The following is a 27424-nucleotide window of genomic DNA, read 5'->3' on the forward strand; positions in this document are numbered from 1 at the left end:
ATGCAACTCCTAAGGCTTCTACTAGAGCACCCAATTCCTTATTTAGTGCAATTAGATGAAGAAGTCAAATGTGAATATTTCCATGTGGGATGTCGTTGCTGCTATACCCATGCAAAAGAAGTTGTTGGAGCAAGAATTGGAAAGTATTGAGCCAAAGGATCATATGTGGGATGTTGTTGATGCTATACCCATGCAAAAGAAGTAGTTGCAACAAGAATTGGAAAGTATTGAACTAAAGGATCAACCACCTAGCATGGAGAGTGCCACAAGTCTACAACCATCAAGGGAGGTTGAAACAAACCTCCATTTTATGTTTGTCTAATTATAGGAGATAAACTAGCCCACAATTGCATGATTAATTCAGGGGCTAGTAGTTCATGATGCTTAAGTGTGTTGTTGATGCTTTGGAAATGAAATAGGAACCCATTATTAGGGATGTATTATAGTTGGATGGTAGTACTATCAAGACTGTAGGGATCCTTAGGAATGTGGAAATGGCCTTACATGCATGCCCTGATTGTACTGTAACTTAAGATATATTAGTTGCTAAAGTCAAGCCACACTTTTCCATTTGTCATTCAAGAGACTTTATTGCCCAAATAGGTGGTTGCATATCTTCGAATTGGTCATATATGTTTTTAAAAAGAGACATGGAAGAAAGGCTTCAATCAGAGTAGAGCCTCAAGCCCTCCATCATATTGAACCCCACACCCCTAATCTCATCAATATGAATTGCACTATCCTAGAAATGGATGAGAATGACATAATGAATGAGCCTGCCACTTCTCTAGTAGAGATACCTAATTTTATCTTAGATGAATAGGCTAATGCATATCAATTTAATCCCATACTAGAAACCCTTGAGATAGGTCTTGGTACATACTATGTGTTAGAAAAGGATGTTCTTGTCTCTAACCTTATGAAGGCACAAGAAGATATGAGTGGGATGTGGAGTATGTATTTTGATGGATCAAGAAATAAGAATGGATTAGGGGTTGGTGTGATGTTGATTTCTCCTGCACAAATAAGGTATTACTTCTCCTTTAGGGTCCAATTCAATTGTACCAATAATGTGGCTAAGTATGAGTCCCTAATCCAAGGTCTTCTACTTGCTCAAAAAAGGGGAATTCAAGCATTAAGTGTACATAGAGATAGCAAGTTGGTGGTCAACTAGGTAGGAAACTAGAATATCACTAAGAATGGCTTAATCAAGTCTTATAAACATAGAGTATGGGATTTTCTTGAAAGTTTCAATGCATTTAATATTCAGAGTATCCCTAGAAAAGAGAATAGACATGTTGATAGACTTGCAGCAATAGGTGCATCTTGTGATATCTCCAAGAACCTTGAAGATTGAAAGAAGAAAAAAATTAAAATGGTAGTAAGTCTTGCTATCCCTAATAACAATACCAATTGGAAAGTTTTTGAATCTAATGCACAAATTGTAAGTTTCTTGGAGAATAAGGTAAAATTCTCAGAGAGGAACCAGTCTAGGTTATATAACCAATATGGTGATCAAATCATTAATCTTAGTTCCAATAGATTTCCTAAGGGTCTCATTACCTTAGAGAGTTTCTTCAACCCCAATGACCAACCAAGAAATAGGATCATGAACCTAGCTACTAGCAAAGGTGATTATACACCAGTTGTAGTTGCTGATGGGAAGTCCTTAAACATGGGAAAGGTATGTTCTAAAACTAAGCAAGAAAGTTTTATTCATTTGTGTAAAGAACTCAATGATATATTTTCTTGGAAATATGATGATTTAAAAGGTTTTGACCCAAGTTTGTTTCAAAATACCATAGACTTAATTGATAGTGTCAAACCCATAAGACAAAAATAGAGGCCAACAAATCCTAAAATTGAGCTATTAATGAGAAAAGAGCTATCCAAGCTAATTGAGGCTAATATAATTTTCCCTATCAAGCCTTCATCATGGGTAGCAAACATTGTCCCTATTAGAAAGAAGAATGGAAAGATTAGATTATTTGTGGATTTTAGGGATCTTAACCAAGCTTCCCTTAAAGATCACCATCCCCTTCCTTCCATGGAGAAGATATTGTCCAAGGTTAGTGGCTCAAAGAAGTTCTCATTTCTTGATGGAATCTCTAGTTACAATCAAGTGCTAGTCAAAGAGTTTGATAAGTACAAGACTACATTCACTACCAAATGGGGCACCTATTCTTATAGTAAAATTCCTTTTGGGTTGACAAATGTAGGTGCCACATTTCAAAAGGCAATTGAGATGGCCTTCAAAAACATGATTGAAAGGTGTGTATTGGTTTACCTTGATGATATCATAGTCTATTCAAAAGATATGGTAGATCATTTTGGTCATCTCAGGCAAGTGTTTATAAGGTACAAAGAGTTTGGGGTATCCCTTAACCCAAGCAAGTGTATCTTCACCACCAATCAAAGAAAATTATTAGGAAATATTGTATCAAAGGGTGTCTTAACTATTGATCATGAGAGAATAAAGGTGATACTTGCTCTCTTCCTTCCTAGTCATAAGAAGGGTCTACAAAGTTTTCTTGGAAGAATAAATTTTGTGAGGAAGTTTATCCCTAATTTAGCTACCATGGTGAAACCTCTTATAGCCATGCTTAAGAAGAATATGGTATTTTTATGGACCATGGAAGGGAAGGAAATTTTTGAAGAGATCAAAGTAGCCATAGCCTCAGCTCCTACTCTCATCAACCCAAACTTTGAGAAGGATTTATTTCTTTATACTTTAGGTGGTGAATCAAGTTTTTCTACTATCTTGACTCAAACAAATGATAAGAATGAGGAGCAGCCCATTGTGTTCTTTAGTGAAGGGATTAATGAATATAAAAACATATACAATTGTGTAGAGAAGAAAGGCCTTGCAGTCATCAGAGCCTTGAAGAAATTTAGACACCTTCTGTCTCATAACCAGATCCATTTGTTAGTACCCCATGCTAGTGTGAAGGAATTTCTTTTGAGTAAAGATATTAGTGAGAAGAGAGCTGGTTGGAATACTAAGGTAATAGAGTATGATATTGACATCTAGATTGCCAAGTTCATAAGAGGGAAGGGATTGTGTAGACAGATGATTTTGTCTCAAGAGTCAGATGAGGAGGTAGAAGCAAGAAATGGTAATCCAAAGAATTGGATAAATGAAATGATGACCTTCTTGATAGGAAATAAATACCCTCAAGGATTAAATAGAACTATAAGGAGATAGTATAGGTTGTAGTCAAATCCTTAAGTCATAGTTGATGGTATCATTTCTAGGAGAGATTTAAATGGAGCCCTATTGAGATGCATTGACATAGACCAAGCTAAAAGAATGATTAAAGAGCTTCATGATGGTCCTGATGGTAGCCACTTCTCAACAATGACAACTACAATAAAGATCATGAGGGTTAGTTGCTACTAGCCATCCTTGTTCCATGACTGTCATATGTATGTAAGAAAGTGTGAAAAATGTGCCTTCTTCTCTAATAAGAAAAAGCTTGCAGCTCTTCCTCTTTATCCCATTTAGGTGGACCAGCCTTTTGCTCAATGGGGATTGGATTTCATAGACCCTATTAATCCTTCTTCTAGCTCTACTCACAAGTGGATTTTAGCTGCTATATATTACTTCACTAGATGGATAGAGGCAGTTGCATTGAAGGATGACATAAAATCTTTAGTTTTTGAATTCCTTGATGGAATTTTGATCAAGTTTAGCACCCCTTCAACAATTATTTTAGATAATACAACATAGTTTTTAGGAGCTCAAATTTGTGCATGGGTAGTTGACCATAATATTTACTTGACTCACATCCTCAAACTGCTATCCTAAGGTCAATGGATTGGCTAAGTCATCCAACAAAAACCTAATCAATATTATGAAAAGGCCTATAGAGGAAAATCAGAGATGTTGGCATCAAAACTTGAGGACAACATTGTGGGCTGATAGAATAACACCTAAGAGGGCCATAGGAAATTCACCCTTTATGTTGGTATATGGTAGAGAGGCAAGGCTTCCAATTTCATTAGAATTCCCATCCCTAGAACTAGCTCATCAATTGGAGCTAATGGAAAATGATGCCATGATAGTAAGAATGATAAAGTTGATGGAACTAGAAGAGAAAAGAAAATAGGCCATGCAGACCCTAGAAACACATCAGCAATAGATAAAAAAGAGGTTTTTCAGGAAGGCCAAGGTCATAATCCTTGAAGAAGGTGATCTGGTACTAAAATGGGATATAGATAGGGAAAAACTAGGGAGACACTCAAAATTTGATACAGTGTGGATTGGTCCCTATGTAGTCATCAGTTGCAAATAGGCCAATGCTTTTCAATTAAGTAGGCTTAATGGTGAAATTCTACCTATTCTAGTCAATAGGATATATCTTAAGCCCTACCTTTGACAAAAGATGAATACTTTATGTATATAATTAGTCTAGTTTCCTTCTTGGTTTCTTGATTTCAAAGGAGTGCATGAGCACATGTTTTGCAGAGGTTGCAGAGGATTTTGGTTCTTGGTTCTAGTTGCAGAGAGGTAGTTTTGAGATTTCCTAGGTATGTTTTCTACAATTTTAGGGTTTTTCTAGGAAGATTCTCACATTTTCTATGACTTCTTTTCCTAATGGATGCTTTAGGCCACTAGTCTTATGTATGACTGGCTTACATCCCCTCTGAGTCACCATAATTGTTAGCCAAATTTGCCTTCCTGCCAAAATCACCACATTTGAATTTAAAAGATAAATGATCCCTTCCCATTTTTTAATATTCAAATACTATGGAAATATGAAATAAATGAAATTAAAACCTTATAATATTTCCATATCTTATTTTTTTTTTTTGGCTTTCATAACTTTCCATACTATCAGATCTTGCACAGATCTACGACAGACACTTTCCCACTTCTTCAAACTAAATGACCTTTACATAAAGCATGCATGTGCCTCGCTTCCATGTGGCATATGGGTCCTATTCCCATGGGATAAATATGAATAAATTTATCATGCTAGTGGTAAAGTATGAGTTAGAACATGGCTAGAGTTCTATTGGCATTCACTTTCCCGCATTCTGTCTTTTGTCAAACCTTTTGACAATGTAGGAAAGCAGCATTGTGACAAATGGACTGGTTGGTCTATCCTTTGTGTGGGCCGTTAGGGTTTAAAAGTGGTGGTAGTTGGATGCTAGGTCATGCTAAGGTGGATGCTAAGTAGTTCGTGGGCCCAAGATAGTAAATGGGGTAGGCACAGTAACAACAAAGATTTTCATCGATCATTGATCTTTTGTAGATCGATGATCAATGCTTTCCTGCATCATGGAATTGCAATAACTTTAGACATTGTGGGGAAGCACCCAAAGGACATGTGTCCTTGTAGGTCTAAGGAGATAACACTGCTTAAAATCGGCAGTGGGTTGACATTTTTGTTAACCACTGCAGTTAAGTTTGAAGGAGGTGCGGTTAGTTAAAAGTGATATAGTCAACTACATGGAGACTTTGTGAGGTGGTGAAAAGAAATAAGATTTTTGGCCACATGGCCCATCTTGGTTGTAGGATTCAGTTGACCTATTGACTTTGTTGTTTTGTTGAGACAACTATGAGGAAGAGATGTTTTTCTTGCATGATCTGATCTTTATGATCAATTTAAACCACTCTCCAATGAATTTCATTCCTAGTGAATAAAGGAAAACACTCCACAATCTATGGTTTTATCCATCTACTTGGTCAAAGTGACTCAATGGCATCATTCTATCTTCTCAAGGCTTTGTTTTGGAAAAATATTGGATTTCATTTTATTTGAATCTATGCCAAGATTAGATTTTCTCCAGAGCTGTATGATTATTCTAAGCACTTAACATAGTGGTTGTGGAGTAACTCTAGTTAGAAATATCTCAGTTATGCCTAAACTATAAAGGAAAATTTTGTAATCTTTGTAAGTGTGGATCTTTCTCTAATTCTCTAGTATTGCCTTCATGCATACTACTATAATTTCTCATGCCTCTGAACCATTCTAATCTTCTATTGAGTCTCATTTATCCATTAACACATTGTGCAATGTTCTTTGCCTCTAGTTAATGTTTTTGTCTATATTCTGCAATATGCATGATTGTATCTAGTTTTGAAAGACATACAAATCTCACCTATTAAAGATTTGGAAATGGCCTTATAGAGTGCTAGAGATAGTGGAGATAACTTAGTCTTAGATTCAAACTACTATTCTCATGAGAAGGATAATGAGAAGGATGAATGTGGACTAGAGGATTAAATAGACATATAGAAAAATAAAACAATCTCTTAAACACCCTCTCAAATTTAGAAACCTAACTATAAGGAGAAGAAGAAGAGAGGTCCAAATTTGACAAAAGATAAACTTGCCATAGCTGGTAATGCAACATACCAATCAAAATTATTGAGATCGAGAAGAGGATGTACCTCTTCTTAGAAGAAATGAAGACCCTTTTGTGGAATGTCAAAGGATGCAATGCCTCTAAAAAAGGCATTTGATCACACAAGGTATTTATCTAACCTAGCTAGATTTTATTTTTCTTCAAAAGACAAAATTAAGTGGGAATAATATACAATCCTTTTCTAAAATGTTTAGGATGTGGTGGAGTTTATTTGTAGAGGTGGAAGGAACTTCTAGAGGTCTATGTATCTTGTGGAAGAAATATTTAGTAAGTGTTCAGTTGATAGATTCAAATGCAAACTTATAGTTAATTAAAATGCAATCCTTTCATTTGAGGATTGGCTTCTTTGCTTTCAATATTTATGGACTATGCAATCAAACTTTAAAATCTTAGGTATGGGTTGCTTTGATTGATAAACATAACAATGTGAAGTAAATTTTTTTTTAGGTGGAGAATTCAATGCTATTTTATCCCCAACTAAAAAATTGGGAGGTAAAGATTGCCTCATCCAAAGCCATGTGGAATTTGTTAGAAATAGATAATACTAAGATGGGGGGTTAATCAGTTTTCTACAAACTTTTTCCCACAACTGAATATTGTTAATTACTTTATAACTTGCATATGAAAGTGAACCAACAATGTTGAATAGTAAATATAACTATACACAAAGAGAATTCATAACACCATTGTTTGTTAAATAGGGAAACCCTAGCCAAGGGAAAACCCTGGTGGGGATGATACCCACAAGATGATCCACTAAACAAAAGAATCATGTTAAGGATATTGACCCTATTAGGAGTCTATGAAATACATATAGTATCTCAAGAGTCCTTGTTAGAGGACTAGGCTTTTTTAAAATCCTCAAGCATGTTAGGAGTTTCTTCAACCTTGTTAGGAGTTGGTAGATCAAATACAATGCATGCAAGAAGAGCCCACTGTCATAACATGAAATATACAAATAAGTTTCTTCACAAGAGTAGATATACATACAATACTGTCTTACTATTGTATATCACACTTGCACTAATCATAAATCAAATTTCACATCACATAAGTCTTACACATAAGGCATGTCATTTAATATTTCTTCACATATAGTTCACATCACATTCCCACTTCATCATAATCTGTGTAAGATATGATCTTTACTTATATCTCACAAATTAATAAATCTCTTCTTAGTCAACCTTGATAATTTTACACACTTGACCAATTATAAAATAAATTAGGGTAAACATCTAGTATGTTGGCCCAACATGATCAAGTAATTATTTTGTTTCCATAATAATTCCTTAAATTGTACACTACAATTAGTTGTCATGCTCTATTCTGCTCTATTGATTACCTGAACTATTAATTTAATTGTAACTTGCATCGTACAATTCGTACCCAACTGTGCACTGACATTTGTCATCATGATACTATCATCTATTGATCTTTAATCGTGCATGTCCAAACTCAAACTCTATCATCCATACATATTGTATTTGTTTTTGCACTATTGCAAATTTCCCAACACTTAGAAAATGTTCTAACTCTAATTGCATAAATGAAATGCTAAATATATGTTTCCATAAATTAAAATATTCAAATATCTATCTATCCATAATTCCAACAATATCCCCCTTTGGAATTGATGGAAACATTTGGGAAAATTGGCTAACTCCCAAAATGATGTCATAAAAAAAATACGAAAAGTAATTGCACAAATTGCGTTCAATCTAGAAAATCTTATTCACATTTTGATGGATTATTACATTCCTTATTACTCCTTTACATAGGTAAGGCCCCCCTTACATATACACATACTTTTATTTTACAAATATATACATATACAATTTTCTTTATATATACTTCTCCCTCTTTGACATCAATGGAAAGGTCCTAAAAATCTATATACAAAATTGTGTTGCTTTTCTCTGATCAACTTGATATTTTGGCTATACAATTTGCAAATCCAAGTTTTAGTCTCTCAATATATTTCTTCCAATTATACTTGGTTATGTTAGATATACTGATGAATGCACAAAGTGCATATGATGCAACTTCAATTGCACTCAAGTTAGTATAGGAAAATTTATTATAGGAGGCCTTAGCTTCAAGACACTCCTCCAATTGCCTATGCAAAATATTGATTTTGGGTGACAAAATTTCTCTAAGAGTACAAAATCTTTTGATTACTTTCTCCTTATCAATTTCAATGCCTTTGATAGCATTGTAAATATTCTCCATTTTAGTTCCAAAATTTTCAATGTTTTCCTCTAGTAATTGTAATCTAGTAGTGAGTGTTTGAAGCTCACTCATTTGGCCTTTGATTTGATTATCAAATTCTGATAGGTAATTGTATGACATTGTGCACTATCCATACAACTTTGTACTTTCATCTATGCTCTTCATTAACACTTTAATGTACATATCCAATGTTTTAATATCATTTCTAACATTTTTGCATACTATATCAAATAATGATGCATCATGCTTTGCTTGTGCTTGTACTAAAACAATTTTAGACGGTTGTGAATTCTTCATTAAAAGATTTAACCAATTCTTTCACCTTTATCTACAAGTCTAGATTTTTGATAGTTGTGTGAACTATCTTCTACATTCTCTCCAAGACTTATATTAGTGTTCTTTCCAAATACTTAACTAATTTGATCTTTTCAAGTAATTTTCCCAAGGAGCTCAATATCTTTTTTTTATCATCATCATCATCATCAGATACTAATGTTTTTGTTTTTGTTACTAGAGTTTTTGTTGGAATTAATGCATCTACTTTTAGTTTTGTATTCTTCTTTTCTCCTTCTCTTCTTCTCTTGTACTTTATTCCTCAGCGTTCTTTTTTTTTTTTTTTCTAATCTCTTCTCATTTTCAACTCTTGTTTCTTCTTTCATCTTCTTCCTTTCTCTCTTCTTGTTTCTTTCTCTCCGCTTCTTTTCTTTCTACTTCTTTCTTTCTTCATCCTCTTTCTTTCTCTTCTCTACATTCTTCTTTTCCTCTTCATTTGAGCTTGAGCAAGCAGTGATATTGCCAACAATGTTAGTTACATAAGCTACAAACAGATTCTCTTTGGCATCAACTATTATATGTGTACTATCCACTTGCATGGATTTAGTACCAATAACTACATGAGGAGGTGAATAGGTTTGTTGTCACTCTTCAACTTCTTCTTCACCATTAAAAGGAGTGTTATCCTCCGCATATACTAGACTTGTAGTTTTAGGATGTGCACTCTCCTTGGTGACTTTAGGCATGGAAGGCATATATTTTACTGTGACTTCTTCTATTTCCTTCCTAACTTCTTCATAGTTTCCTCCCATAAGAATAATTTCTCTTCTTATATTATTTCTTTGTGAAAACTTCACACAATTTGTTAATCATATTTCTCTCAATTTAGTATCTCCCTCTACTACTCTTTTCTTCCTATTTAGCAATCTATTGTACAAATCTTCTAGGATCTTATTTTAGATGCTATCAAATCTCTTATTCCTCAAAATCATGTTCCTTACAATAACATTTTCTAGTTGTCTCCTAACCATGTTATTATACAAACTATAATACTTATTTAATTGAATAAAATTGAAATTATCTATAATTTGCATATTCATATTTTCTAAATTAGGTTTCCAAGCTTTCTTACTAACTCATGTCCTTCCTTCTCCAATTTCTTGTTCAACTAGCTTCTCTTTAGTTTCTTTGTTAGATTCCTCAGAATAATTGATTTGTAGTGTCTTTCTTCTCTTTCTAGGTCCACTGGTGGTTTTCTTGACTCTTTTCTTGGAGGATTGTGCTGGTTTTTTCTTAACCTTCACCAATATCTCTAATTGCCTTTATGCAACCACTGTATCATCTTCTAGTGTCCTCTTTTACTGACCATGTTGTTGTAAGGCCCACACATGTACCCTATTATAAACTATAAGGAATGAATATGTTTAGGATTTAATTAAGTCATGATCGACATTTTCGTTACTAACAATGATTTATGAGATCCTAGTAGAAACTAATGTAAATCTTGATTGTTATAAGGTTGATACCATATCCAATAACATTAGGTCAATAAGATAAGACCCCATGAAAAATGAGACTCAATATGTTCAAGCTAAGAACTTGGTTACGAGATTCAAGGTGTGATCTACAAAGAAATTAGGAAAGATAAATTAACATTCACTCTAGTGAGAACAACAATGAATGTAGGACAACAAGACATGTGGTTACATTTAGAAATTGGTTTTAAATTATTATGACATAATTACGAAAACATTCTAATAGTCTGAGGAATTAACCCTAGAAACTCACACAGAAACCCCTCATAATGTGAAAAAGGGATATTGCTAGGAATGTTGCTAGGTTTAACTTGATTGACATGATAGTAGTTAACTAGTCTGCACATTAGTGATTTTCACTTAGGACATATATGTTACGATCCATTTTATATGTTTTCATGATTTACCAAAGAGGACTCTAGAGTTTCATTGTTATGTTAGAAAGAGTTGTGATAATATTTAAAATGATAATGAGTTATGTTAAGAAAGATAACTATTGATACACATATTTGATATTTCAATGTTTTAAATATTAATTCGAATGATTAGATGAAAGTTAATTGTATATGTTATGAAAATTATGTGATATTGGGTTATTCTATAGTTATCTATATGTATTTTTTATATTATTTCATTGGGCTATTGATGTTTAAATTGAGTTTGCAAAAAAATTGAACAATGGAAATTATTCAGGGAAACAAGGTTTAAACCTATGTGAACATGGTAAATCCAAGGTGAATCTTTGGAAGATTCAAAACCTCATTGTATTGTGTTTATTTTGTAATGTGATTGTGCATGGGTGTTATAATTTTAATGATCATGATTAAATTAGCGACATGCCATCGTGATGTGTAAAGTATTTAATGTGTGTGTGTCATTTGACACTTGTGTTGTCTATGTGTAAATGACATTTCATATAGGATTTTTGGGGATGAAGTCACTTAACCTAAACTTAATTCCATTATGAAATTAACCCACCTTGGAGAGTGTTAGGATGAGTCACCTTCATGATGGTTTTCAAATTTAAAATTTGGTAGGAAGTTTAGAGAGCCTAAAAGTGGTTCCCAAGTGTTATTTTGGTGAAAATAAGTCTCTGACATGGTAGCGGTATAGTTTGGGGGTCTAAACATACCCATAAGTTGGAATAGAGGACTTAGGAGACCCTCTAAACTAGTCATTTTCAAGCCAATTCTAAAATTAGAGTGTCACATAACTTCTTTCCTCACCCCTCCACTTGGTTAAGTTGTTATTGGTAGAAAGGTACAAGAGCGTAAGGGGGGTAGGTGGGGTTGGAAGTAGAGATCATTTTAGGGAGCTTGTGCCAAACTTAGGGGTTGTTCACCCACTCTCTAATTGTAGAGACACTTAGGGTTTGTAGGAGGAAACTTGGAAGAAAAGAAGGAAGCTCTTCATCACCACTTCATAGCCATTAGCTTGGAAAGACGTTAGTGCTTCATTCCATGAATTTTATTATCTCTTGAGAGTTGAATAATGGAGATTTGCAAAAATGTTCTTGTAAAGTTTATGTGTTGCATGTAGTGTATGTAGTAGTTATTGTGTATGTAAATGAGTATGTTGGATTTACTTGCATTTGATCTTGTTTCTTGAATTTTTTATGGTGGATTAAATTTTATGTTGGGTGTGAATGCTTCACTAACCCTTGGGAGGGAAGAGAAGCCTTGGGGTGAAGGGGTTAGTTGGGCTTGACATTGGAGTTGAGAAATCCTTCTCTTGGAGAGGGGATAGATTTCATGGAGTATGGGATCCATTGAATTCATATGTCTTTCTATTGTTATATGGGAGGTATAGGTGAGGATATGTGAAGAGGAGTAAGTGTTGATAGCCTTGTTGAGGCATGTGTTATTGATAGCCTTGTTGTGGCATGTTTTGTTGGAAGCCTTATTGAAATATTGCAATTTTTTCTATGGGAGGTATAAGTGAGGATATGTGAAGAAGAGTAAGTGTTGATAGCCTTGTTGAGGCATGTGTTATTAATAGCCTTTTTGTGGCATGTTTCTTGGAAGCCTTATTGAAATATTGCAATTGCAAGATTTGTTGTTTCAAGAGGATATGACATTCTCCTCCTTGAAGAGCCCACCTTCACTCAATATTTATGATTCCATTTTTGAATCATTTTGCAAGCCTTGGTTGGGGATTTCAAATGTGTTGTTAAACTATGATGTTCATTTTGGTTCTTGTGTTGTGATGTTGTTTGTATGTATCCCGATTAAACCTTGTTTCCCCTAGCGCGGGAGTGGCCTCCTTGAGGCCTATGTTGGGAGGTGAGCCTCCATAGTTCATCATTTTTATCTCATTTGTAGGTTCTTATTGAAAGATTTTGGAAGCTTGGAGATCTTATTGTCTTTCCATGTTCATAGGAGATGAAGACATTCTTCATTGTATTTGAGTTGAGGCTGTGAGAAAACTCCATTTTGTTGTGTATTTAAATGTATTGCAAGAGTAGTGTTATTACTTCTCATTGACAATGAGATTTGGTGAAACATCTATGTTTGGTGACTAAAATTTCTATTTTGTTATCATACTATAAAGATTTCATCATCTTTTGAGTACTGTAGGAATTATTGGGAAAGCATGTATTATGTGTAGGAAGATAATATTGTGCTTCTTCACTTCTATGTAGATTTTGAGAAAGAGTCTAATTTTCATGGAATGATATTATCATTGCAACTCTCTTGTATAATATTTGTATATGCATCATTGAATTGAATCCTTTCATGAGAATCCAAAGTTAGATTTGAGCAAATGATTTACCAAAATTCATTATTCATAGATAAGTATATTCAGTTAGTTTATGCATGATTTTGTCATGATATATGTGAAATCTTGTAATGAATTTAATGTTCAAATGTTTAAACAAAAAAAACCATTAATATAGACGACATATAGCATATTTAACAATTCTAAAATTACTAATGAAATGACATATGAAGAAACATCTTAGACTATAGGAATGGAAGAATCAATTTGAGAACATAGATGCATAAGTGTATAGAATTAACTTTCTGTAGGTGCCATCCAATTCTCTGGAAAATGTATGCAGAACCAATTTAAGTCTCTCCCCAATATATCTACACACACACACAGAGAGAGAGAGAGAGAGAGAGAGAGAGAGAGAGAGAGAGAGAGAGCCTTATGTCACCCCTCCCTTGGGTACATCACAAAAAGAAATAAAATAATAAAAATAAATGCATTCATAAATAAATGTCTATGTTAGAATTAAGGAGCATAGAGTCTAGACCACCTAAGATTAGAGCTAGGAAGTACTAATAGGAAATTTACCCCCACCAAAAGTAAAAACTATTAAATATAAAACTTTAAACAAAAAAGCTCTTGACCATTCTCAAATGCAAAACATTATAACAAATTAAAAAACTTCTATAAATTCCATACGTACCTTTTTGCAACAATATCATTATAGATCAAGATGGAGCTATGGAGTAGACAACCTTTCCTTGCTGCATTTTAAAAAAGGCTAATGATGGTACTTGCTTGTATCATTCCTTCCTAGGTGTTAGCAATTTGAGAGAAACTTGTAAAGTTTTAAATGATTTGACTTCCCACCTAGATCCACTCAAACCTAGGCATTAACTTGGCAAGTCAACATGGTAGAAATTAAATCAGTTTTATTGTGCTTGTTATGCAAACAAAATATGCCCATATCCAAGTTTCCTAGGAAAGCATGCACTTGGAAAAGAGGAAGGGGTAGATTGCATTGGGTGTGTGATATGATAGCCTACAACACTTTAATCATGGAAGCAAAGACCTCTAGTATTACATGTTTTAGATGGAGGTGAGAGTAAAGAATAAATAATAAAGTTTCTTTCAGCTTTAAAATATGGATATACTTAAGCATGGGTGAGTTAGCGGGGAGCCATGAATGTGGAATTTAGGCACCAAATTTGGAAGGGAAAAGTAGTATGGTGTTAGGTAGATTTAGAGGTAGAATTTAGTAGAATGCTGGGAGTATCAATTTTAGTATGCATATTTTTTTTCTCAAATGATTAGTAAAATTTAGATTAGTTAGTGCTAATAATTTTGGATGGGATGTTTTTGGTGAATATTTTTAGAGGTAAGTTAGTAAGTAGAGTTAGGAAATGTGGTTGTAGGAAGAAGTTTTTTTTTGGGTAGAGTAAGTAATGTTAAAGTTAGATAGTCTAGGACACTTAGTAATACATGTTGTAAGTAACAAGTAAATAGTATATAATTAGAATAATTATATTTATCTAATTAATGTAGTTAGCAAGTAATATTAAATAATATATTATTTAGATAGTTAATTAATTACTTAAATTATGGATGTTGTAATTAAATTAGTTAGTAACTAGGTTCAATGGGTATCCAATGTATAACTTATATTAGGTTATTTAATTTTAGAATTGCCAAGGAAGATAATTAAATAAGAAATATATGTCTTGAAATTTTAATTAATATAATAAGTCTTAGAAGGAGAATGACTTGAGGAGGCAAAAGACAAAGGACGTGAAGTAATAATTACTTATTAAACAAATTAGAGGTTTAATTAATCCAAGTTATTATAGTTAAAGGTTGGAGGAATAGTAAAATTGTTAAGTGGTCTACTAAGAAGTTGATCAATGAATAGTGTGTTTAATCTTAAAAATTTAGTAATAGTGGAAGAATGAAATTGGTTGTTAGGTGGTTAACATTAATAATTCTTGTAGTAGTAATATTTAGTATAAAGTATATAATGATACTTGCATAAAGGCTAAATACTAGTGGATCTAGATATTACTATCTAGGAACATTACTTATGTACTTCATAATGAGATGTTTATGTTAGGAGATTAATATGTATAGGCATAGTGTTACATATTATCTACCATAGAATGTGTATATATGCCAATGGATCATGTTCACACATATGCAATAACCATATTGCTAATATACTTAAGGTTTTATTATGTAACTAGATATATCCTTTCTTATGTCATAGATTCTAAGTCATCCCGGTGCTTCACCCCTATGAGCATCACCTAGATCCAATGAGTGCTAAGTGTTCCATTTATTCTCATGAGAGATGGATTCATGTTGAATCACTACTCATGAAATATGGGTCATCGAGTTTGACTCAAAATCACACAGTTAAATCCTGATATTCATATCACAATCATCTACATAATTCAACATCTAGAACTATAACACACAATTATAGTAGATTATGGATAGGAACCTTATTTGATGAGCATTGGAGAACCAATGATTACCTACCATTACCTAGTTGGAGTTTAGGTGAATTTAGTAAGTTAGTGAAACTAATGTCAAATGAATGAACTTATCTCTCTAGGTATAGATTCGTAAGGAAACATAGAAGTTTCATCCCAACATCATAGTCGTAATTAATGAAGAATTAAAATACATGGTGATGTATTGGTAAAGCTCCCTACCTCTTAGATTGTAATATAGGATGGCTGTGAATCTTAGAAGATAGTTGACCAGTTGCCGGTTTGTCTCCAAAAATTTGATACTTGTACACTAAGTTGTAACAATTATACCACTAAGGTATCCTTAACCTAATTTTAGTATGAACTTTCAAAACTAAGCATCATGTCAGATGAACCCTAATGATAATTTAAATGTTTTCAAAAAAAAGAAAAAAGTTATGGTTTTGTTTTTCCCTGTAAGTTTGGACATGACATTCTGGTATCAGAGTATAGTTATACAACATTGGGTATTAATGAGCCCACAAATGAATGCACAATTGTAAGTTATCATAATATCATAATACCATATTGCAAAGGAGATAGGCCTCCTAGGATATCAACTCATAATACATATTATTACTTATTGGGCAATGGAATTGAACACCCTTAACGGATAACACGAATTAGTCGTGGTAAAAATTTAAAACTACTAAGGGTTAATATATGGTAGGATATTATCTTGACCTTGTGAAAGTTAAAATTTAAAAGGATCTCTATGTAACCCCTCTCAATAGCTGTGAGACTTAATGATTCTAGATCTTGACACCTGTGAAGATATTCCTTCTTAAACCATACCAACCTTCAGGATTGAATGGGTGGTAGCTCATCTCAATGATGTTTAGGTATTGGTAAGAACTTGAAAACCCTTGTAAAATGTGGACTTTGGCCCTTCAGGGAAAATGCTCTTAATCAGGGTAAACAAGAATGGTAAGAATGGAAACTTATAGAATTGTGATAGGAAACCCCCATGATGCAATATAATGGTGCAAGGGTTAATATGTTATACAATAAGCTAATATCTTATGCCTTGATTATCTTGATACAAACCCTATAGTTTAAGTGATAGAAACCACACATGAAGGAATTCCATTGCAAGTGATACTGATAAGATAAGCCTCCTACTTGGTAGGCAAGGGGGACAGTTAGAGACAATACACAAATAACAAAAGAACCATACACAATGGAATGGATAATGCTAGATATAACTTAGTTCATCAATTTCATTTACAGTATATACCTTCCACAAAAAAAGAGGACCCTTCACCACCCATGATACCATCATATTAGGATGGGCGACAAGACCGTATATACTTACCATCTAGGGTAACCCAAAAAAAAATTAAGGTTTTCAATGTCGATCAATGGAACTTATGAGCCAAATCTCGCTCAAACATTTTTGTTATTCAACAATACTTTGCAACTTGGCAAAAATTTTTTGCACAGGCATCAACTTCCTGCTCGGATTGCACTCTAGCTCAGAGTAATGGAAGCTCAGCAAAGATTGAATAGTTCTCACTATATCAATAAATACCTTAAGGAATTCTAGTCTATCATGAGATTGGATGGTATAATTCTTATTTAAAAGTTATTGATACACCTGAATGATGCTTGAAGGAAGGTGTGACAAGAGTACAAGCGATACCCTGATGATATTTCTAATATCAATTTATTATATTTGAAGGTAAGTGACATGAATCATAATCTCATACTTATCTAAAGAGTCACTAGTGTAATTTGGGTGGAGACCCTGGTCCTAGACTACATCTAAAAATTCTTGACAGTAATGGGCAGGTAGGTAAGGGAAAACATAGGCAATTGAAGAATGAATTTCTAATACTTGATAAACCATAAGCAATAGGGTATGGAACACTCTCTTGACCTACTCTCGAGAAGGACAAAAAATACAAGGGAATTGTTTTTGCATAGCATTGATTTACCATGTGACTCTAGGAAAACCCTTCCTTTTCCTTCCATTAGGAAGACTCTGGTACAACCACAATGCTTTTGAGAATTTGAATTGTTATGAATTGTTGCTATTTTTTATTTTTTTTACAATTTTTGGTTATTCTATGGAACATTTATTTATGATCATTTCTTGGTATGGTCCCCTTTGCCTCAGGACATGGTTTTTTTTAATGAAAGATTTACCATTGTGGCCACACTTATTTTTAATTGGTGTTTTTATTTTGTTTTAAGTTATTTTACTAGGCATTTTTCTATGAGTGCATTGCATTATATTTATAAGTTGATCATATTAGGAAGAATTCCTAACAACCATCATGAGGAAATTTGGATATCACCCTTTCCTTAATCATAAGATACAATTACATTCAACCCTATAACATGGAAATACCTTAACCCTCAAATGAATAGACCTCCATTGCACACCATGCTAAGGACCTAGGGAAAGGCACTAAAAGTGATAAGACTATAAGGGCCAGAAGAAAAAGGATACACAATGCTATTTTGACTAATATCTAATAAGAATACCAAACCAATAATGTAATGGCCAGATTTCTCAATTAAGATGTAACCACAAGAACACCGCACCACCGAGTGTCTACAATTGTGGACTTGTAAGTGGATCTTGATGTTAAACAAAAACCATTGAATTCTCAAAGTTTTTATGAAATATATCAACCCTTTGTCAATAAGTTGATCTTGGACTATCATCATAGACCTTGTCAGTGCTAAGGTGAGTGAGTGACTCAAAAACTAATAAGGAGTAAGATAGTCCGCAAGAACTAATGAAGAATATGGTGACATTGATAAATGAATAGTTACCCAAACAACACATAGTATATAAGATCACAAGTTGCCAACATAGAAATCAAACCCTAAAGAATTAGAATAACCAAGTGAGAGAGAGGAAATCAAGTAAGTATGGCAACTAAGGTACAACATAGGAGGAGATAGGTAGACAAGTAACACCAACCTATAAAAGAAAATGGAACTGATTAGACAAGTTGACAAAGGTAATGAGAGTATGCCACGAAAAGGACCAATCTAACAACCAAAAACATATAATTACAAAAATTGCTATTGAATACATTATTCATGATAAATCATTCTTAACTACCAAGAGACTAGGAATGCTACAATGAGCCTAAACATTCTAGGTATAAACAACAACTACCCTATCCATCTAGAAGGAAGTTAGCACAAATATATTTATATTAGGTATTTTTAGGTACCCTAACTTGGGATGATACTAGAACAAATCAATAGTGATTTAATCAATTTTAAGAAGAATTATCCCTCTATGAGGTATAGGACAATATTTTATAAGTCTATATTTTGATTATATGTAAATTTGTTAGGAATGTGAGTTGATCTTAAGGCAAGGCCTAAGTGGGGCAATTATGTAGGATCAAGGTAAGCCCTATATATGTAGGTTGTGTCCCTAATTACAGAAGATTTCCAAGAGGAAGTTGATAGCTAGGGTGAAGGATGTAAGGCCCACACATGTACCCTATTATAAACTGTAAGGAATGTATATGTTTAGGAGTTAATTAGGTCATGATCAACATTTTTGTTATTAATAATGATTTATGAGATCCTAGTAGAAACTGATGTAAATCTTGATTATTATAAGGTTGATACCATTTCCAATAATATTAGGTCAATAAGATAAGACCCCATGAAAAATGAGACTCAATATGTTCAAGTTGAGAACCTAGTCACGAGATTCAAGGTGTGATCTACAAGGCAATTAGGAAAGATAAATTAACATTCACTCTAGTGAGAACAATAATGAATGTAGGACAACTAGACATGTGGTTACATTTTGAAATTGGTTTTAAATTATTATGACATAATTATAGAAACATTATAATAGTCTAAGGAATTAACCCTAGAAAAATAACACACAAACCCCTCATAATGTGAAAAAGGGATATTGCTAGGAATGTTGCTACATTTAACTTGATTGATAGGATGCTAGTTAACTAGTCTGCACATTAGTGATTTTCACTTAGGACATATATGTTAAGATCCATTTTATATGTTTCCATGATTTACCAAAGAGGACTTTAGAGTTTCATTGTTATGTTAGAAAGAGTTGTGATAATATTTAAAATGATAATGAATTATGTTAAGAAAGATAACTATTGATACATATATTTGATATTTAAATGTTTTGAATATTTATGAGGATGATAGATGAAAGTTAATTGTATATGTTATGAAAATTATGTGATATTGGGTTATTCTACACTTATCTGTATGTATTTTATATTATTTTATTAGGCTACTGATGTTTTAGTTGAGTGTGCAGGAAAATTGAACCATGGAAATTATTCAAGGAAACAAGGTTCAAACCTATGTGAACATAGTAAAGCCAAGGTGAATCTTTGGAAGATTCAAAACCTCATTATATTGTGTTTATTTAATAATGTGATTGTGCATGGGTGTTATAAGTTTAATGATCATGATTAAATTAGTGACATGTCATCATGATGTGTAAAATATTTAATGTGTGTGTGTCATTTGACACTTGTTTTGTCTATGTGTAAATGACATGTCATATAGGATTTTTGGGCATGAAGTCACTTAACCTAAACTTAATTCCATTATGAAATTAACCCACCTTGGAGAGTGTTAGGACGAGTCACCTTCATGATGGTTTTCAAATTTAAAATTTGGTAGGAACTTTAGAGAGCCTAAAAGTGGTTCCCAAGTGTTCTTTTGGTGAAAATAAGTCTTCAACATGGTAGCAGTATAGGTTGGGGGTCTAAATATACCCATAAGTTGGCTTAGGGGACTAAGGAGACCCTCTAAACCAGTCATTTTCAAGCCAATTCGAAAATCAAAGTGTCACATGACTTCTTTCCTCACCCCTCCACTTGGTTAAGTTCTTATTCATAAAAAGGTACAAGGGTGTAAGGGGGGTAGGTGGGGTTGGAAGTAGAGGTCTTTTCTGGGAGCTTGTACCAAAATTAGGGGTTGTTCACCCACTCTCTAATTGTAGAGACATTTAGAGTTTGTAGGAGGAAATTTGGAAGAAAAGAAGGAAGCTCTTCATCACTACTTCATAGCCATTAGCTTGAAAAGAGGTTAGTGCTTCATGCCATGAATTTTCTTATCTCTTGAGAGTTGAATAATGGAAATTTACAAAAGTGTTCTTGTAAGGTTTATGTGTTGCATGCAGTGTATGTAAATGAGCATGTTGGATTTACTTGCATTTGATCTTTTTTCTTGAATTTTTTTTGGTGGACTGAATGTTATGTTGGGTGTGAAGGCTTCACTCACCCTTGGGAGGGAAAAGAAGCCTTGGGGTGAAGGGGTTAGTTGGGCTTGACATTGGAGTTGAGAAATCCTTCTCTTGGAGAGGGGATAGATTTCATGGAGTATGGGCTCCATTGAAGCCATATGCCTTTCTATTGTTATATGGGAGGTATAAGTGAGGATATGTGAAGAGGAGAAAGTGTTGATAGCCTTGTTGAGGCATGTGTTATTGATAGCCATGTTATGGCATGTTTTCTTGGAAGCCTTATTGAAATATTGCAATTTTTTCTATGGGAGGTATAAGTGAGGATATGTGAAGAAGAGTAAGTTTTGATAGCCTTTTTGAGGCATGTTTTATTAATAGCCTTGTTGTGGTATGTTTCTTGGAAGCCTTATTGAAATATTGCAATTGCAAAAAAAAAATTTTCACAAGGATATGACATTCTCCTCCTTGAAGAGCCCACCTTCACACAATTTTTATAATTCCATGTGTGAATCATTGTGCAAGCCTTGGTTGAGGATTGTAAATGTATTGTTAAATTATGGTATTCATGTTGGTTCTTCTTGTTGTGATGTTGTTTGTATGTATCCTGGTTAAGCCTTGTTTCCCCTAGTGCGGGGGTGGCCTTCTTGAGGCCTAGTTTGGGAGGTGAACCTCCATGGTTCATCATTTTTATCTCATTTGTAGGTTCTTATTGAAATATTTTGGAATCTTGGAGATCTTATTGTCTTTCCATGTGCATAGGAGATGAAGACATTCTTTGTCATATTTGAGTTGAGGCTGTGAGAAAACTCCATTTTGTTGTGTATTTAAATGTATTACAAGAATATTGTTATTGCTTCTCGTTGACAAGGAGATTTGGTGAAACATCTATGTTTGGTGAATAGAATTTCCATTTTTTTATCATACTATGAAGATTTCATTATCTTTTGAGTACTATAGGAATTATTGGGAAAGCATGTATTATGTGTTGGAAGATAAGCTATCATGATTTTTTAAGTTATTGTGCTCCTTCACTTCTATGTATATTGTGAGAAAGAGTCTAATTTTCATGGAATTATATTATCATTGTAACTCTCTTGTATAATATTTGTATATGCATAGTTGAATTGAATCCTTGCATGAGAATCCAAAGTTAGATTTGAGGAAATGATTTAACAAATTTCATTATTCATAGATAAGTATATTCGGTTAGTTTATGCATGATTTTTTCATGATATATGTGAAATCTTGTAATGAATTTAATGTTCAAATGTTTAAACAAACAAAACCATTAATCTAGACTACATATAGCCTATTTAGCAATTCTAAAATTACTAATGAAATGACATATCAAGAAACATCTTAGACTATAGGAATGGAAGAATAAGTTTGAGAACATGGATGCAGAAGTGTATAGAATTAACTTGTTGTAGGTGTCATCTAATTCTCTGGAAAATGTATGGAGAACCAATTTAAGTCTCTCCCTAATATACAGAGCATTATATATATATATCATGTGACCCTTATGTCACCCCTCCCTTGAGTACATCACAAAAAGAAATAAAATAACAATAAATGCATTTATAAGTAAATTTTTATGTTAGAATTAAGGAGCATAGAGTCTAGACCACCTAAGACTAGAGCTAGGAACTACTAATAGGAAATTTACCCACACCGAAAGTAAAAACTATTAAATATAAAACTTTAAACAAAAATACTCTTGACCATTCTCAAATGCAAAATGTTATAACAAATTAAAAACCTCTATAGATCCCATACGTACCTTTTTGCAACAATATCATTATAAATCAAGATGGAGCTATGGAGTAGACAAACTTGCCTTGCTACATTAAAAAATGGGTAATGATGGTACTTGCTTGTATCATTCCTTCCTAGACATTAGCAATTTGAGAGAAACTTGTAAAGTTTTAAGTGATTTGGCTTCGCAGCTACCTCCACTCATGCCTAGGAATTAACTTGGCAAGTCAACATGGTAGAGATTAAATCAGTTTTATTGTGCTTGTTATGCAAACAAAATCTGCCCATATCCAAGTTACCTAGGAAAGCATGTGCTTAAAAAAGAGGAAGGGGTAGATTGCATTGGGTGTGTGATATGACAACCTACAACACTTTAATCATGGAAGCTAAGACCTCTAGTATTATGTGTTTTAGATGGAGGTGAGAGTAAAGAATAAATAATAAAGTTACTTTCAGTTTTAAAATATGGATATACTTAAGCATGGGTGAGTTAGTGGGGAGCCATGAATGTGGAATTCAAGTACCAAATTTGGAAGGGAAAAGTAGTGTGGTGTTAGGTAGATTTAGACATAGAATTTAGTAGGATGTTGGGAGTGTCAATTTTAATATTCATTTTTAAAAAAAAAATGGTTAGTAAAAGTTAGATTAGTTAGTGCTAATAATTTTTGATAGGATGTTTTTGGTGAATATTTTTAGAGGTAAGTTAGAAAGTAGATATATGAAATGTGGTTGCAGGAAGAAGTTTTTTTTTTGGGTAGAGTAAGTAATGTTAAAGTTAGATAGTCTAGGTCGCTTAGTAATACATGTTGTAAGTAACAAGTAAATAGTATATAATTAGAATAATTATATTTATCTAATTAATGTAGTTAGGAACTAATATTAAATAATAGATTATTTAGCTAGTTAATTAATTACTTAAATTATGGATGTTGTAATTAAATTAGTTAGTAACTAGGTTCAATGGGTATCCATTGTATAACTTATATTAGGTTATTTAATTTTAGAATTGCCAAGGAAGATATTAAATAAGAAATATATGTCTTCAAATTTTAATTAATATAATAAGTCTTAGAATGAGAATGACTTGAGGAGGCAAAAGACAAAGAACGTGAAGCAATAATTACTTATTAAACAAATTAGAGGTTTAATTAATCCAAGTTATTATAGTTAAAGGTTGGAAGAATAGTAAAATTGTTAAGTGATCCGCTAAGAAGTTGATCAATGAATAGTGTGTTTAATATTTAAAAATTAGTATTAATTGGAAGAGTGAAATTGGTTGTTAGGTGGTTAACATTAATAATTCTTGTAGTAGTAATATTTAGTATAAATTATATAATGATACTTGCATAAAGGCTAAATACTAGTGGGCCTAGATATTACTATCTAGGAACATTACTTATGTACTTCATAATGAGATGTTTATGTTAGTAGATTAATATGTATAGGCATAGTGTTACATATTATCTAACGTAGAATGTATATATATGCCAAGGGGTCATGTTCACACATATGCATTAACCACATTGCTAATATACTTAATTAAGGTTTTATTATGTAACTAGATATATCCTTTCTTAAGTCATCTACATAGTTCCACATCCAGAACTATAATGTGCAATTATAGTAGATTATGGATAAAAACCTTATTTAATGAGCATTGGAGAACCAATGATTACCTACTATTACCTAGTTGGAGTTTAGGTGAATTCAATAAGTTAGTAAAATTGATGTCTAATAAATAAACTTATCCTCTCTAGGTATAGATTTGTAAAGAAACATAGAAGTTTCATCCCAATGTCATAGTCATAATTAATGAAGAATTAAAATACATGGTGATGTATTGGTAAAGTTCCTTGCCTCTCAAATTGTAATATAGGATGGCTTCATATCTTAGAAGATAGTCGGCCTGTGGCTGGTATGTCTCCAAAAATTTGATACTTGTACACTAAGTCGTAACAATTATACCACTAAGCTATCCTTAACCTAACTTCAATATGAACTTTCAAATCTAAGCATCATGTTAGATGAACCCTGATGTATAATTTAAATATTGAAAAAAAAAAAAAAATTGTGGTTGTGTTTTGCCCTATAAGTTTAGGCATGACAGTTGTACCCTAACTAGTTCAACCTACACAATTGTTGAATATGGTGTAGTACATATCTATTAAGTAGTCTCTACTACTATCACTCCTTCAAATGGTGTTGCAACAACAATAGGTGTGGCTGCCAACACCTCACTTTTCCCACTAGATTTCATCTCCATTTCTATGCCTTTGATCTCATTAAATTCTTTTCTTTCATACCAAATTCCTTAAGAATGGATTCTATCTTCTTCTCCACATTCTTTTTATATATTTATTTTGAATTTTAGAATGAACTTCCCTTATCTTCTCTCATAGGTACCCCATATTGGACATTAAGTGTTCCTTTTTGACTATAGAGTAATCTACATATATCCTTCAATGAGTTCTTCACTCATTTTATATCCCATGGGCTAAATAAACTCTACCCTAGGTTCTACTACCTCCATACATGTAGTATCAGTTTCTACCATGAAACATGCCTCATATTTATATTTATCCACCATAGAGGGAGGGATTTTGTATCTTAGCTTCATCTTAGATTGGAAGCTTCTCATCATTCTATCAATGCTACTATCCCTAACATTGTCTAATTTGTCCTTGTAAGACTTTATAACCATCTTCATTGAACATTCATTATGGTCCCAATTTTTCATACTAGGGAACTACTTGGTTTTATTGAAAAATAAGTGTGTTAACAGAGATTTGAATCTAAAAACTACATTCCTAGACTTTGTCAACTTTGCAATATTATCCAACAATTGCACTCTAACAATCTCACACATGCTTACTTTCTTTTTCTCAACTAATATTACATAAGTTCCATGGATGAATCCTGTTGGCATAGAGTTCAATCTAGAAATGTGATTCAATTTATATCCTATAATTTTTCTCAACACTTTGACTCCATTGTCTTGGATCATGTCAACTTTCATATTCCTTCCATCAAAATTAGTATACAGGTTTGTCTCAATTGTCATTATCACATTCTTGTTATTCACTAGATTACAACCTTCATTGGTTAAATTGTGACTTTATGGATTAAGTCATTGTCAACTACAATAGGCACATCACCTACCCAAAAAAATTCTTCATGAACTCTCGACTTAGGATAATTCTGGTCCACTCATGGTTATCGAATTCTATGTAGAACATATACTTAATTCTATGTAGAAAATATACTCTAATTTTAAGATCAAGTCTCCATTACACATAACTCCTTAATCCTTGTGAATATCTTTATCTTCTCCACACTCAAATTTACAATAAATGTAACTTCTAAAATCTTCTACATGAAGTACATTTGGTAGGATTTGAGAAAACACTCCTAGTGGATCATCTATGAGAGAAACAAATGGGTGCTTCTTGAATTTATATCTAGGTCTCTCACTTACATCACACACTGACTGGCTTTTTATACTGTTAACTATGATACTAAAAATTCCAATTTAAAGCTTCATAAAATACCTTTAATATTATGATTTATGGATTCTGCAAATTTGTACTCAAAAGGTTCACTTCACACTTGAATTAACTATCAAATCACTCATTAAGTTTCACCAAACTCTTTGCACGATCAAATGATATGGAATATTATTGAGTTTTCATTTTGCATGATGCTTAATGATATGTATCCTTTGAAATTCCTCTCTTAAAAAGATAATCTAGGATAAACTCCAAGGTTCCAAGCAATCTTACAACCTACTAAAATATGCTTAGTTGAAGATAAATGTGTTTGTTCATAGGGAGGCCTTTACTAGTTCTGACCAAATTTGGATAAGATGTTCAATCTGTTTAGTATCTCAAAAAGTAACCACAAAAGAGATATATTTTTGGTATTTCCTATTTTATGATGAATGCAATCTAACAGTGCAATTACATGAATTTTTAATTTAACTAGGTGTTATAAAATTAAATAACAAAGATAAGGTAATGAGAGATGAAATAAAATAACTTGAAGTTGAAATTCCTAATGGACATAAACCACAATAACAACATGTATGCGAGTTAAATCATTGAAAAGATTAGATAGGAAACTATTGAAAATAGCAGTAGCACTTTCTCAATTCCACTAATTCCATCATCAATGGGAACTCAATAATAACCAAAAGATGTTTCACTTCTCATCAAATCACAAGGCCATGGAAAGTGCACTCATGCGAGACAAGAAGCTATGTAGGAACAATAGGTGATCTTTTCTCTAACTCGATACACCAAAGGAATTCATTAACATGAGAGAAACACTAGAACTAAAAGATCACAAAATCAAATCAACACAAGAAAACTATTGACTCCATTATTATTCATGAACAAGAATTCATAAAAATAATACACTCTAGAAAGAATAACTACACTCAAGATGGAAGCACCAATAGGATATATTATTGCATCAAAATAACAACCTAAAATACATCTTATATTCTTAAATTTATAAGAAATTATCTCCTTAATTTGTGCTAAGAATGAGACATCTCTTAATGCAAACATATGCCTACACTTAATAAAACAAAGATAATTATATACAAACTAACTCTCTAAATGGTGCTAAGTAGGACTCCACCCTTGTTTTTATCAATTAATAAATGTATGAGCCTTTACATGTCATTAAACAAAGAAATATGAAGTGGATAAGAAGAAGAAAGATAAAAGAGGATTTGAGAGTCATTGGAGGCTCTAAAAATAGAAGCTTGACCTTCTCTAAGCATTTCTAGGAGTTGAAAT

The sequence above is a fragment of the Cupressus sempervirens genome, chromosome 11, assembly GCF_028749045.1.
Source record: "Cupressus sempervirens isolate cs-2001-9-10 chromosome 11, ASM2874904v1, whole genome shotgun sequence".
NCBI classification, from domain to species: Eukaryota; Viridiplantae; Streptophyta; class Pinopsida; order Cupressales; family Cupressaceae; genus Cupressus; species Cupressus sempervirens.